This window comes from Balaenoptera ricei, chromosome 3 (assembly GCF_028023285.1).
Source record: "Balaenoptera ricei isolate mBalRic1 chromosome 3, mBalRic1.hap2, whole genome shotgun sequence".
Lineage (NCBI taxonomy): Eukaryota > Metazoa > Chordata > Mammalia > Artiodactyla > Balaenopteridae > Balaenoptera > Balaenoptera ricei.
This window is the reverse complement of record NC_082641.1, coordinates 56460097-56473128: the sequence shown is the minus strand read 5'-3', so window position 1 is coordinate 56473128 and position 13032 is coordinate 56460097.

The window sequence follows — 13032 nt, the reverse complement described above, 5'->3', positions numbered from 1 at the left end:
CCCTGCTAAACTCTCTAATTCTGGAAGTGGCAAATATGAAGGCTCTTGGGGATAGGGGTTGTGAGGATAAATCTGAGAGGAAGTTTTCTTGCATCCTGTCCATGGCACAGCAATCTTCTTCATATTTGAGAGTGGTGACTTTATTTCTCTCACCACACACAAGATTTTAACTGTAGTCTTTTTCCTTTGGGTACCTCTGAAGGGGTTCAGAATATGCCACCCCAAAATACGCCACTGTGGTATAAGGATTATTGTGAGCTGAAGGCAATTGAGAAGAAGCAGGCACAAGAGAAATTCTCAGCCCTCCCCCTCTCTGCCAGGAAGGGCAAGACAATTCTTAATCACCTGAGACAATTCCAGACTCACCCCAGAGACCACACCACTGGCATCTACATAACAAACCTCACTAAAACAACCCTTATCTTACATTAGTTTCTCCTATATATTTACCTTCCTACAATTTGCTGCACCTAGAAGCACAAAGTCCCTTTCCTTTGTCACTTCTCTACAAAGGTATTGTTCTTTTGTTAAGATGCTATATAAGCCCAGGTTCTAACCCCCAATCTGAGTTGCTCATCACTGACTTCTCCCGTGTGTACTCAGATGCACGCGTTAACAAACTTCTGATTGTTTTTCTCCTGTTAATCTGTCTTTTGACAGTCTCATTTGCAGAGCCCCAGCCAACGAACCTAGGTTTGAGGAAAAGGTTTTTTCCTTCCCTGCGTCTCCCTCCCATCCTTCGTATCCTTCATGCTGAACAAAGTCAATTATTATCATCGTCTCTCTTAACTTGCCAGTCAAGAGCTGTCTACCCAGTGTCCCGGGCAGGCACGTGGCTCTTGAACAGGCCTGGATAGTGTGAGTGGAGGGTGCTGGGGCAGCCTGGGTGGTCTACATGGGGCTGTCTGCACATGCGGAGTCCGGAGTAGAGTCCACACAGCTGCCAATTTCTCAAGGTTGGATTTTTTTAAATCCATCTCTCTCATTTCATTCATTTTCCTTTTAAAAGCTATTATTCACTTTTAATTACACAAATAAACACAAGTACATTCCCACAGTAAAAATATTAAATGTTACTTATAGCTAACTATTTCCCAGAACCTCCAAATCCCAGTCTCTCCACAGAGAAAACCATCATTGCCGGTTTGGCTTGAATACTTCTAGGCATGTTTCTACGCTTGGATTACCTATAGTTAGACTTATCAAAATAAACAGTTTCATTTTTTTGTCATTGCTAATTGTTACTTTACAGAAATGACATCAGATTATACCTACTGATCTGTGACTTTCCTTTTGTTCACTCAACAATAGATTTCTGATAATGCTCACGCCACTTTACAGACCTATAGATCTAACCGCATACTCAGCACCTGCTATGTAGCATTCCCTATATGTTCACATTGTTCATTAAAGCACCCCCATAATGAAGGATATTTAAATTATTTCTAATTTTTATTAGAAATAAATAATACAGTGAATAGCTACATATTTGTAAATGTTTTATTACAATAAATTCTAGGAAGTAAAGTTGCTGGGCAAAAGATACACACAGTTATATATCTTAACATGGTTTTAAACCTCTCTCAGTCTGACCTTGAGAATGATGAGCAAGGGGCAGCAGAAGTGGGGAAGAGTCCAAGGAGCCCAGATGGACAGAGCTAAGACAACTCAGACTGCCATGGTAGGCAGAGCCTTTTCCCCTGAGGGTGTCTGAAATGGGCTATACAATAGACCTTTGAAAACCCTCAGTGGGCAAAGGCTACTCAAGCTGATTTGAGAGAGCTAGGTATGGCCATGGAGCTCATTAGTAAAGCAACTACTAGTCACTGGCAGCAAAAAAAACTCACCACCACTCTGGGATCCATTCTGGTCCCACAACACAGCTCCTTCTTTGAATGATAAAGGCAATCCTGAGGAAGTAGGTGTGGACCTCACTTAAGTCCTGCAGAAAAGGGAACAAGGATTTTCTCAGTCTTTCCTTCAAGAAGTAGCTGATTGATGGACAACACGTAATGATCTAAGCTGAGTGAATACAAGCTGCTAAACTCCTTGACCTCATGTACACAGCTTGATGCAGCCCATCCAACCAACGTCCAGTGCTTGGCTGAATTATTACAGGTGATGAGACATGCCATTGTAAAACTAATTAAATTATCAAGATGATGCATAAGAGATCAGCTGCACACACAATGAATTGTAGTTGGTCCCTGATTATGACTCGGATGTAGACATTTTGAACCAGGATGGAAAGGGCTCCTCACCTGTAACTATTTCTTCCAAATACATGCTTTCCACAACTACTGCTATGTTCCACCCATGGAAGTATGACAGCAAGCAAGCATAATCCAGTAAATGAAAAAATTGTGGAATGCAATCCTATTCACACAAAAGTGTATAATTTGGACAAAAGGCAAGATTTCATGTAAGTCCAACAATAGCCTCTATGAGATGGTGGATGTGGAAGTTGAACCATACCTGGAAGTCCATAGTTAAGGTAAAGAGCATCCTGAGCCATGTCTGCCTTTTGGTGTTAACTGGTCATACAATAAAGATTATAGATTGGACTCAGCAATGTCCTCCAAGTCACCAGCAAGAAGGACATAACACACAAAACAAAAGCCTCTTGGCTCTCCATACCTACTTGGCATACCATTATACTGTTTTTGAATTATTGCAAATGATACGTGAAAGGATTTCAGCTTTACCGATTGACCACATATAAACTCAATAAGCTTAACGTTAGTCCCATGAAGATCTTCCTACCATTCCTTCCTGTTTAATTGCATCATGTGAAAGACTGCTCAAAGTTCAGAAATAGTTCTGAAGAAGAATAGTTCTGACTTTGGTTTGAATTCCTCAGGTAAAACCTTAAAGCTTGCATTCCACCACTTTTCAGAATATTATTATTAAAGAGAGAGACAGCATCTTCAGTACCCTGGTTATGGTCTGCTGAGCTTCATGTAAATGTAAATCCTCAGTATATTTATTAGAACCTGGAGCCCACCACTAGCCAGAAAAATCAGCTTGTTTTCTTGGTTGCCATAAGAAAAAGTTTAAAGGAAACCTATTGTAACAGGTTGAGCAAGACAACCTCTCTAAACTTGCTCAGGACGTAGAAGCTGCCCAAGTTATTGAAAATAATGGAGCTGTAACTTTTCTGACAGAATTCCTTCACTCTAAAAATAAGGATATGGCAACGTGAAACTACAGGGTTTTTTTCCAAATGTGTGAGAATGAACCACCTTTCAGTTGAGTTGACTAGCTCTCTCTCTTTCTTCAGAACTGAGCCAGTGGCTTAGAATGAGCCCATTGGTCTTGGACTTTATTGGCTATTTTCAGAATGATCCAGACTGTGGTTAGAATGTCCAAAGTATGGACCCATGTTGAAACATGAGACCATGACCACCATCCAGATGCTGACCAGCTAGATGCTTGGCTGCCAGATCTGGGATGTTATGGATGGACTGCCCTAGGTCACCACCATCAGCTGTCCTAGCTTGATATTGATACTATAAATTATGAATAAGAATGACAATACAAATGGATTTGGGGACTAACTCCAGGAAAAGAATGCACAAGAGTGGATCATAAGATAGACTTTTTAAAACCCTAGCCTTTATTTAACAAAATAATAAATTTAAAGTATTGGTAATAGAACTGCCTTTGCTTGCTTTGAAGTAGCTCTTTAATTTTTTGTTTTGAATAATGGTTAGTTTTTTAAGTTATAGTAAATAGTGTTACAGCAATTTCTAATTTTTAAGAAACAAGTAATAATGTAGAACAAAGGTTGGCAAACTAAGGCCTGCAGGCCAAATCCAGCCTACTGCTTGTTTTTGTATAGTCCCCAATATTATAATGGTTTTTACTTTTTTTTAATGCTTGTGGGTGGAAATCAAAAGAATGATACACAATGATATGTGCAACTTATACGAAACACAATTTTTAGTGTCTCTAAATAAAGTTTTCCTGGAACACCACTTCACTCATTAGCCTACAGTTTTTCTAACCTGCTCTTATAAGATGTTTCAGGAGAAAATGAAATTACAAAAACAGTCCTGAATCAAAATAAATTTTTAAATTGACAAAAATTTTAACATATACTGACAAAACTTTTAATATATACTGATAAATTGCCCTCCAGGATACAGTGAAATTTACAATCCCATCTGCAGTATATCATATGTCCTTGTATATCTATTTCTCCATATCCTTGCCAACACAGTAATTTTTACCAATCTGATTAGTGAGAAATGATGTCTTTACATTTGTAGTTTCCTGCTTACTAGTGACAAAGAGCACCTTTTTATGTTTCTTGATCAGTGTACATTTCTTATTCTGTTAATTGTCTATTAATACCTTTGGCTTGTTGAAAAAAATCTATCTTACTGTCTTTTAACTATTTCCATGATTACTAGAGCAGTTATGTTCTTTAATGTTTATTGGTCATTTTTTTCTTTCCTATTCTGTGAATTGCCTGTTTATATCTTTGCCAATTTTTCTACTGTGTTGCTTGCCTTGTTCTTATTAATATTGAATTCTTAGGATTTACTATTGTTTAGGGGGTCTCAAAGTGCAGTCAGTTTTCAGAAAGCAAACATAATCTGACACAATAACCTAAATTAAACTCTTGTCCAAGCCAGTCCTGGGGTTAGCATATTACCCCTTGTCTGTGTTGTACACCTACAGCAAAGCACAGAAAACTGCCAGATAACAAATTAGTTAATCTCCTCCGGTGAATGCCACACGCCTCTTCTTTCCTTTTCTAATAAGCCCTTCAAAGAAAGAAGGGAATTGATCATTAAAAATAGCTGCTGGGGACAGAAATAAAGACGTAGACGTAGAGAATGGACTTGAGGATGCGGGTGGGGGAAGGGTAAGCTGGGATGAAGTGAGAGAGTGGCATGGACGTATATACACTACCAAATGTAAAACAGATAGCTAGTGGGAAGCAGCCACATAGCACAGGGAGATCAGCTCGTGCTTTGTGACCACCTAGAGGGGTGGGATAGGGAGGGTGGGAGGGAGACTCAAGAGGGAGGAGATATGGGGATGTATGTATATGTATAGCTGACTCACTTTGTTATACAGCAGAAACTAACACACCATTGTAAAGCAATTATACTCCAATAAAGATGTTAAAAAAAAATAGCTGCTGGTTTTATCAGTAGCACTCAGTAATAATCAAAATCAGCTTTGGGCTCAGAAAGCAACAGCATGTATTGAACATCCTCTGTGTGTGCTGGTGATTCATTAAGAATCTAGCAAAGGACCTTCTAGACCCCCTGGTGGTGGAGGGATGTGGGGAGGTGGTGCTAAGCAAGACCAGACCAGCCCACCAGGGGATAAGATACTAGAAGGGGTCCAGGTTGAAGCCCTTAGAGACTGCCATGGTCAATCCAGGAAACAGGGATGAGTTGACAAGTCCAGAGGGCAGGAACGGGGCCAAAGGTAGGAAACAAGATTTAGGACATAGATAGATCTGGAAAGAAAGGGGAAGAGGGAGTGAAGCAAGGCAAGCCCTGGAAACTGTTCAAGGTCCACAACCTGCTGCTGTAACAGCCACAAGACATCTTACATGAGTCCTCACGTGGAGTGGCTTAAAGCAAGTTCTCCACTCTCACTTAGCAACCCATAGAGTCCTTGACCCCTCCCCAGAGAGACGGATTCATTGGCCTGGGGTGGAGCCCAGGCATCCGTATTTTTTAAAACATGAAGCTAGGGTTGAGAACTACAAGCTTAAAAAGTCAATCAGCTGACATAGAAGGAAGAGACATGACCACAGTCTTGTATATGTTACAGTTGTCCCTTGGTATCCAGGGGAAATTGTTCCCAGTACCTCCACAGATACCAAAAGCCAAGGATGCTCAAGTCCCTTATATTAAATGGCATAATATTTGCATATAACCTACCCATATCCTACCATAGACTTTAAATCATCTCTAGATTACTTATAATACCTAATGCAATGTAAATGCTAGGTAAAAAGTCATAAATACAATGTAAATGTATGTAAATAGTTGCCTGTGCATGGCAAATTCAAGTTTTGCTCTTTGGAACTTCCTGGAATTTTTCTTCTGCCTATTTTCAATCTCTGGTTGGTCAAATCCACAGATGTGGAACCTGTGGATATAGGGGGTCAACTGTAATAACTGCTTATTTTCTGCCTATTTTCAATCTCTGGTTGGTCGAATCCACAGATGTGGAACCTGTGGATATAGGGGGCCAACTGTAATAACTGTTGTGCTCAGAAGCCCAGCCCTGGGTGGACAGCTGCTCTGGAACACCCAAAGTCAGGCCTGAGAGGGAAATCAAACTCAAGTGCCACAAGGGAGGAGTCGATGCCTAGAAGAACTGCAGTGCCACTAGTTAATCTAGGAAACATTGAACAGAAGATAATGTGTTCTGTGACACCCCCATGAGTCCATGAGTTAACTTAGTCAATTTATTTCAGTTAGGAATATAGATGGATTGCTCAGCAGAGAATTCTGGACCAAGAATGTGCACTAGGAAATCACCAAGAGCTGCTACTGTGCCCGCCTATATTCATATGTTGAAGCCTTAGCCCTCATTGTGATGGGATTTGGAGATGGGGCCTTTGGGAGATAATTAGGTTTAGATGAAGTAACAAGGCTGGGTCCCTTGTGATGAGATTAGTGCCCTTATAAGAAGAGACACCAGAGAGCTTGCACTCTTTCTCCCTCCTCCATGTGAGGACACAGCAAGAAGGCAGCCATCTACAAGCCAGGAAGAGAATCTTCACCAGAAAATGACTATGCTGGCACCTTGATCTTGGACTTGTAGCCTCCAGAAGTGTGAGAACATACATTTCTACTGTTTAAACCAAATATTTTGTTATGGTAATTTGTCACGGCAGCCCCAGCTGACTAATACAAGAGCCATGGGAATGGACCAGATTACACAAAGAGAGATCAGAGAGTGAGATGAGAAATATATCAGGAATAGAAACTTGGGGAGTCTGACATTTAAGGTAGGGCAGAGTAAAGAGATCCAAGGAAGGGCAAGCCAGCCACCAGAGAGACAGAAAGAAAATGAGGAATGTGCCGCGAGAGAGGAGATTTGAAGAAAGCAGGGATGCTGTGCACAGTCACTGGAGAGAAGGGCACAGTTTGAGGAAAGGAGAGAGGCCTTTCAAACCTTCTGCAGTGAAGTCACTGCTAACCTCAGAGAGACAATTTGAGGCAAAGGAGAGAGGCTTTTCTCTTCTTCCCCTTGTAGGGCTGGCTGCCTGGCCCTGCTCGGCACAGTTATGGGTCCTGAGGCTTGTGGACTGGAAACATTAGGAGCTCCTTCTGTACCAGCTGGTCCATCAGGATGCTGTGCTGCCTGTGTCTGGAGTCCACAGAAGAAGCAAATGGTGCTTAGCTCATCCCCAGACTGTCAGACTACATGGTAGGCCTTATGCTCACATCCCAAGTTACTAGATGGAACCCCACTGAGGCTGGAGCCCAGCCCCTGCCCCATCCTAATGAAATGGAGACCTCGACTCCCTCAGCTATCTCCTGCCAGCTCCTTTCCTTGGGGCTGGTTCTTTCTTCCCTATATTAGCTTAGGTAAACCTCTGATTTATACTTTGGACACTTAGATGCAACCAAGAGCCACAGCCATCTCCTGGAAGCCCTGATTTCGTGCTACCTTAGGCACGGCTGAGGGCAAGATCAGACATTTCAGCATGCCCCCTTGCACTGGGGATTTGGTACCACCATCCCATTGGTCCTCGTTGGTCCCCTTCCTCATCACAGCACTGCCTCGTGCCAGTTTAGTCTTTTCACTGCCCCCTTTTCCTCTGCCCTGGGAGCCCCAATCATGCTATGGGGTAGGGGCCACAGCACTGATAAGCATGCACTCACACTTTTCTCCAGGGTGCTGTCCTAACTGGCCTTTCCGAGTGCCTCAATGCCTCTGCCAATGTGGGAGTTCTTTCATCACTTTTTTTTTTTTTAATAATGTTAACAGACATATCAACACATTTGTCAAAATCACAAGTCAACAGGAAAAATTCAAACACTTAACAGAGTAAATATGAGAGCTGTTTCCAGGCTGCAATAACCTTGCTGGAATGCAGGCAGACACAACAAACCTCCTCTCATCTCCCTCCCACTACATCCTTTACACCAAGGCCATCGCCTGTCCTTCCTGGACCCTGATGATCTCTCCAATGAATAAACAATTAGGCTTGAAGCAAGTTTCCGGATCAAGCTGAGCCCATGCTGCCGGCAGCCTGATCTGTGATGAATGATCAGGGATCTTGGAGAATGTTGTGCGCCATATTTCACCCAGGGAATAATTTCTTGGTGTTAACTTTTTAAAAAGTGATTTCTAAGAGGGCTTAGAAAAAAGCCTACAAGACATCACCACAGTCATTCGGTTTTGTAGAATCCTTTGATATGCTCAGATAGAAGAGACAGTCCTGTGTAATTAATCTAAACCTGTGGACGATCACCTAAGGTCTAATGGGTGTTGGACCAAGCCTGATGGATGCAGGGGAGGCGGCATGGGATATCCCAGCCCTGTTTGTTGCCAGCCCCAAGGGTAGTTAGATGAGCCCTGTGTCTCTTGTCACCTCCCTCTCATAAACAGGACAGAAATGAAATCCAAACCAGGGTCTCTGCTGATAACCTGAATACACAGAAAGGATATGTTTATCTTCAGCCCTGGTAAAACTGCTAAACTGCCTCAGTTTCTCCACTGGGAATGAGGGTGGATGCAGCTTGGAGCAGATGCAGTGTTTGTCTATCCCAATCCTATGCTATGCAGATGTGCACCTTTGCTCCACCCCAGCCCCTCCCTCCTGCCCTTAGCCACTCTATTCCAGGAGAAGAGCCAGAATGGTCAGCCCATCAATCCAAATATCAATATCTCCAAGAAATGATATTGGACCTCCTTCCTCAAAATCTGGATGTTGCTAAGTACCTCCAATGGTCAGATTCTATCTGCTTCTTTAGGTCTTGGATATTGATCTTTGATTGCTATGTCTATTTTTCTTGGCTTATCCCATAATCCTTGGGTGGGTGAAGGATACAATATTATACAGAAATACAGATAACACGGCCTGGGTAGTCTGCCTTGCTAAACCATATCATCCTGTACACACAAACATCTATCCTGACCATCTCAATGAGTCCAGCATCAGGACCAAAGACATGCCAATCACTTTCTGAGTTGCCTGGGCCAGAGGCTCGTTAGTGGAGAAAGTGATGGGAGTGATGGCAGAGAACATGCCGCCCCCTGCTCACGGGTAGCAGCTGCCACGATTCAGAACGGGCCAGTAGGAAGCAGTGGGAACATCACGTCCCAGTCCTGGTTTTGTCCCAGGGTCACTCTAGGACTTTGTTCTCTCTCTGCCTCACCTCCCTCCTCTGTGGCAGGAAAACACCAGCTGTCACCCAGGGAGGGTCAGGTTGAGAAGTTCCTAATGAGGGACCCGGCAGCAGTTGATAGCTGTCCTGTGTGGAACAGCAAGTCCTTCTTAGGCCACATCCCTCGCCTCGCCTCAGGGATATCGGCAGCTGGTGGCAGGCAGCTGAGAGAATACAGACACCCACAGACCTGTCAGCTCCGTGAGCCGCCTCCCTGCCCCACAGTGATCTGGGGGCCACTCATTGGATTGTTGCTGCTCATAATAATATAATGCCTGTGCTTCTACTTCCTCCAATGATAACTCATTTACTTAGGAGACTTAATAAAAGCCAAACATCATCACCTCATTGCCAGCTCACCAGTGGCGTTCATTCCATAAATACTGCTGAGGTTTTGTGTGGAGTTTGTTTTTGATCCAGGATGCTACAGAGAGGCTCACAGCCAATGCGAGGGAGTGGAGTGACTCGTCAGGGAAGACTTTTGCCTGCCCAAGTGGTGGGAAAAGTTCAGCTCTAGGCCAATCTTTTAACTTGCTCCTCTCCACTTGTCATCTTGTTTAGTGTCACTTAAAATAAATTGTCCCTTTCTTCGGTGAAACTGGACCTTGGATCACAAGGAATTACTCTTGGAGGCAACCTGTGGAAGCTGCATCAGGCATTCAGTAATGGATGGCATTCTGATCGCCAGAGCCTCGCCTCTGGCAGCTCACCATCTCTCTCCTCCTTCCCCTCCTCATTCCTTCTCCCTCAGGAGCAGCAGTGGTGACCACTCAGAGCTGGAAGCCATCACTGCATAATGAGTTCTTACCTCAGAATGATTATTAGGAGGAAGGGTGAGGTTGTTTTCACTCTATTCATGGTCATACGGTCAGAGACCCAGGAATGACAAATTCTGCCCTGCAATCGCATCTGCTCCCCACAGCAAGATTCTAGGAAGGTATATGCAAGGTTCAGTGGCAAAATGAACATATCAAAACAATTCATGAATAGCTGTCAAATGCCTGACGTTCCGAAAAGAGCTCTGTGAAAAATGCAGAGTAGATTCTGCTTGAGACCTTCATTGAACTTACTTCTTCCCCATGCACTTGAATCTAGGAACTTACAAGTTCCTATGGAGGGGAATAAAGAGATGGATGACCCTCAGGGCCCCCCAGGATCCAATTATCCAACTCCTTGGACTCAACATGAAAGAGGAAGAAGTGACAGTTTACCAATTCTACAGAATAAGGAGAATGACAAAGAACAAGAGAGAGGCGAGGGACCCAAAGATGGAACCTTTCAAGGCACAATGCCCTCACACACAAGTAATTGTCTGGGACTCTGTTCCATCACCAGATTAGCAAGTCTTCAGCCCTCGAGGAGGTGGACAGAGGTCAGTGCTCTTGAGTGGGAGGAAGAGGGAGCAGTGTTCCCTCTCTTACAACTGACATCATCATTGTTATCATCACGCCTAGACAAACACCTCCATGTCTATGCAGCCATTCTGGTGAACTTCTGTTTATTTACCATGCTTCTCCTATGGACCAGGCATGATACATGGCACTCTACAACCTGAATAGAGCTCTCTTCAGTGATTACAGCTAAGACAGCACTATTAACTCAGGTATTACATTTCAGGATGCAACTGGGATTGAAAGGGTACGTTGAAACTGGCTAGAGAAGCCCCAAAGACAGACCTAGGGGTTAGAAATGGAGCTCCTCACGTGGTAGAGCAGGCTCTCAGCTTCAGTTCATGGGGGAAACTCTACCTAAGAAATTAATTCTGGTACTTAGAGAGTGAGTAGCCTGAAGTCCAGCCAAAAGTAACAGGGGTGTCCTGTCAAGCAGACAGGCATGCAAAGCCCACGAGGGTTGAAAGGAGGCAGTGAAAAGGGAGGGAAGAAGGCAAAAAGGGTGAGAAAACATTTAAGGTAAAATCTTAAGGTGACTAGCAGTCATTTTTTTCCAAGTTGTGGATGGGTGGGGAGTTGACCAGGGAAAGATTGACTCAGGCAGATGGAACGGTATGTGTAAAAGATGCAAGTTGGCCAGTTGTACATACCAGTTAAGTACTAGAAACTAGGGAAAGAAACAGACATCTGCGAAAAAAAAAGAGAAATTTATTTCTCTCTTAAGTAAGAGTCTAAAAGTGGACATTTCTGAGCTGATGTATCAACCCCACAGAGTCTTCACTGACCTGGACTCCAATCTTGCTATTCCACATATTACCATTGGATTGTTGCCTCACAATCCAAGACAGCTACTTGAGCTCCATCTTTGGCATCTACATTAAGGAGACTGATGTGATCAGATTTGTCATCTTGGACAATTGCTATACCTGCAACGTAAAGAATGCTTCGGAGGAGACAATGTAATGTAAGTAGGCCATTGAAAGAATTCAGGCAAAAGATAACTGTGATCTGAGCTATGCCAAGCTGCCACTAGTATAGCTTTTGCCAGAATTACTTCAATAGAGGACAATACTGATGACATAGTAAGTGACAACATGGAATATAAAACTAAATGAAGAAGCACATAGGGCAGAGTCCAGGAAAAGTGCCAAATGTGGAGCTTCCACGGTCCTCTCCCCATGGAATCATGGACATATTAATGTATGACCATACACACTAACTATTGCCATCCAGGGAAGCTCACCTGAGCCTTTGGTGTCTAGAGTTTTCATTTGGGCTCAATCATACTGTGAAAATTAATAAAGGGAAACCTCACTAAAATGGAGTCCAGAAGAAGGATGGAGCTTTCACATGCATACCACTCAGCACCAATAAAGATCCCAACAGGAAGAGACATACCTTACATCTCCAGCAGGAAGTGACACTACTTTACTATGTCAGCAGGAGGAAGAAAGATTTTCTCTTTGCCTGACAACAGTTCGGTCAGTAAGAGACTGTTACCACTCAGTCAATGAAAAGCCACTATACTCTGAACTCCCAGTTTCCTCCAATGGACTTTTTGTTTATAACAGCCTCTCCCAATTTTCCCTTCTCCTCTATAAAAAAAAACTTCCTCTCCTTTGCTTTACTAAACTTGAATATGGCTTGCCATATTTGCATGTCCCGAATTGCAGTTCTTCACTGCTCCCATATAAACCCATTTTTCTGGTAAAATAACTGGCTGTTTTATCGTTTTAGGTTAGCAACATATATCCCACGTGGATGACCTTTAGTCTCCAGCCCTCTCAGAGGTCAGGCTGATACCTATAATCTCCAACCCCTTTGAGAGGCAAAACTGATAGTAGTGATAATGGGCCCAACGCCCCCAGTATAAATCACACTGTTGACTCTCTAGTGGCCAAAGTCCCTAGGCAAACAAACACACTCCTATCAGACATAGTATTCCAAAGGCCTGGAGATCACCCTCCAGTAGCTGAGGGAAAAGTCCAGATCTTCAGGTAGGGTTAATTCTTCACTACTCAATAAGGTAAAGTAGTGCCATGTCAATAGCACCTCATATCCTCCAAGCATCTTCAATTCAGGCCAGCAGAATTAAGGTCAGGCAATAAACTCACAAAATTAACCAAGCCCTTGAGAAATTAAGCCATCATGTGGGACAGCCAAAAGAAACAAACAATAGATTTAGACCCCTGGAGGCTGATAGTATTAGAACTCTCAGACTCAAAATATACAATAGATATACAGAAAATATTTAAATAAATAAA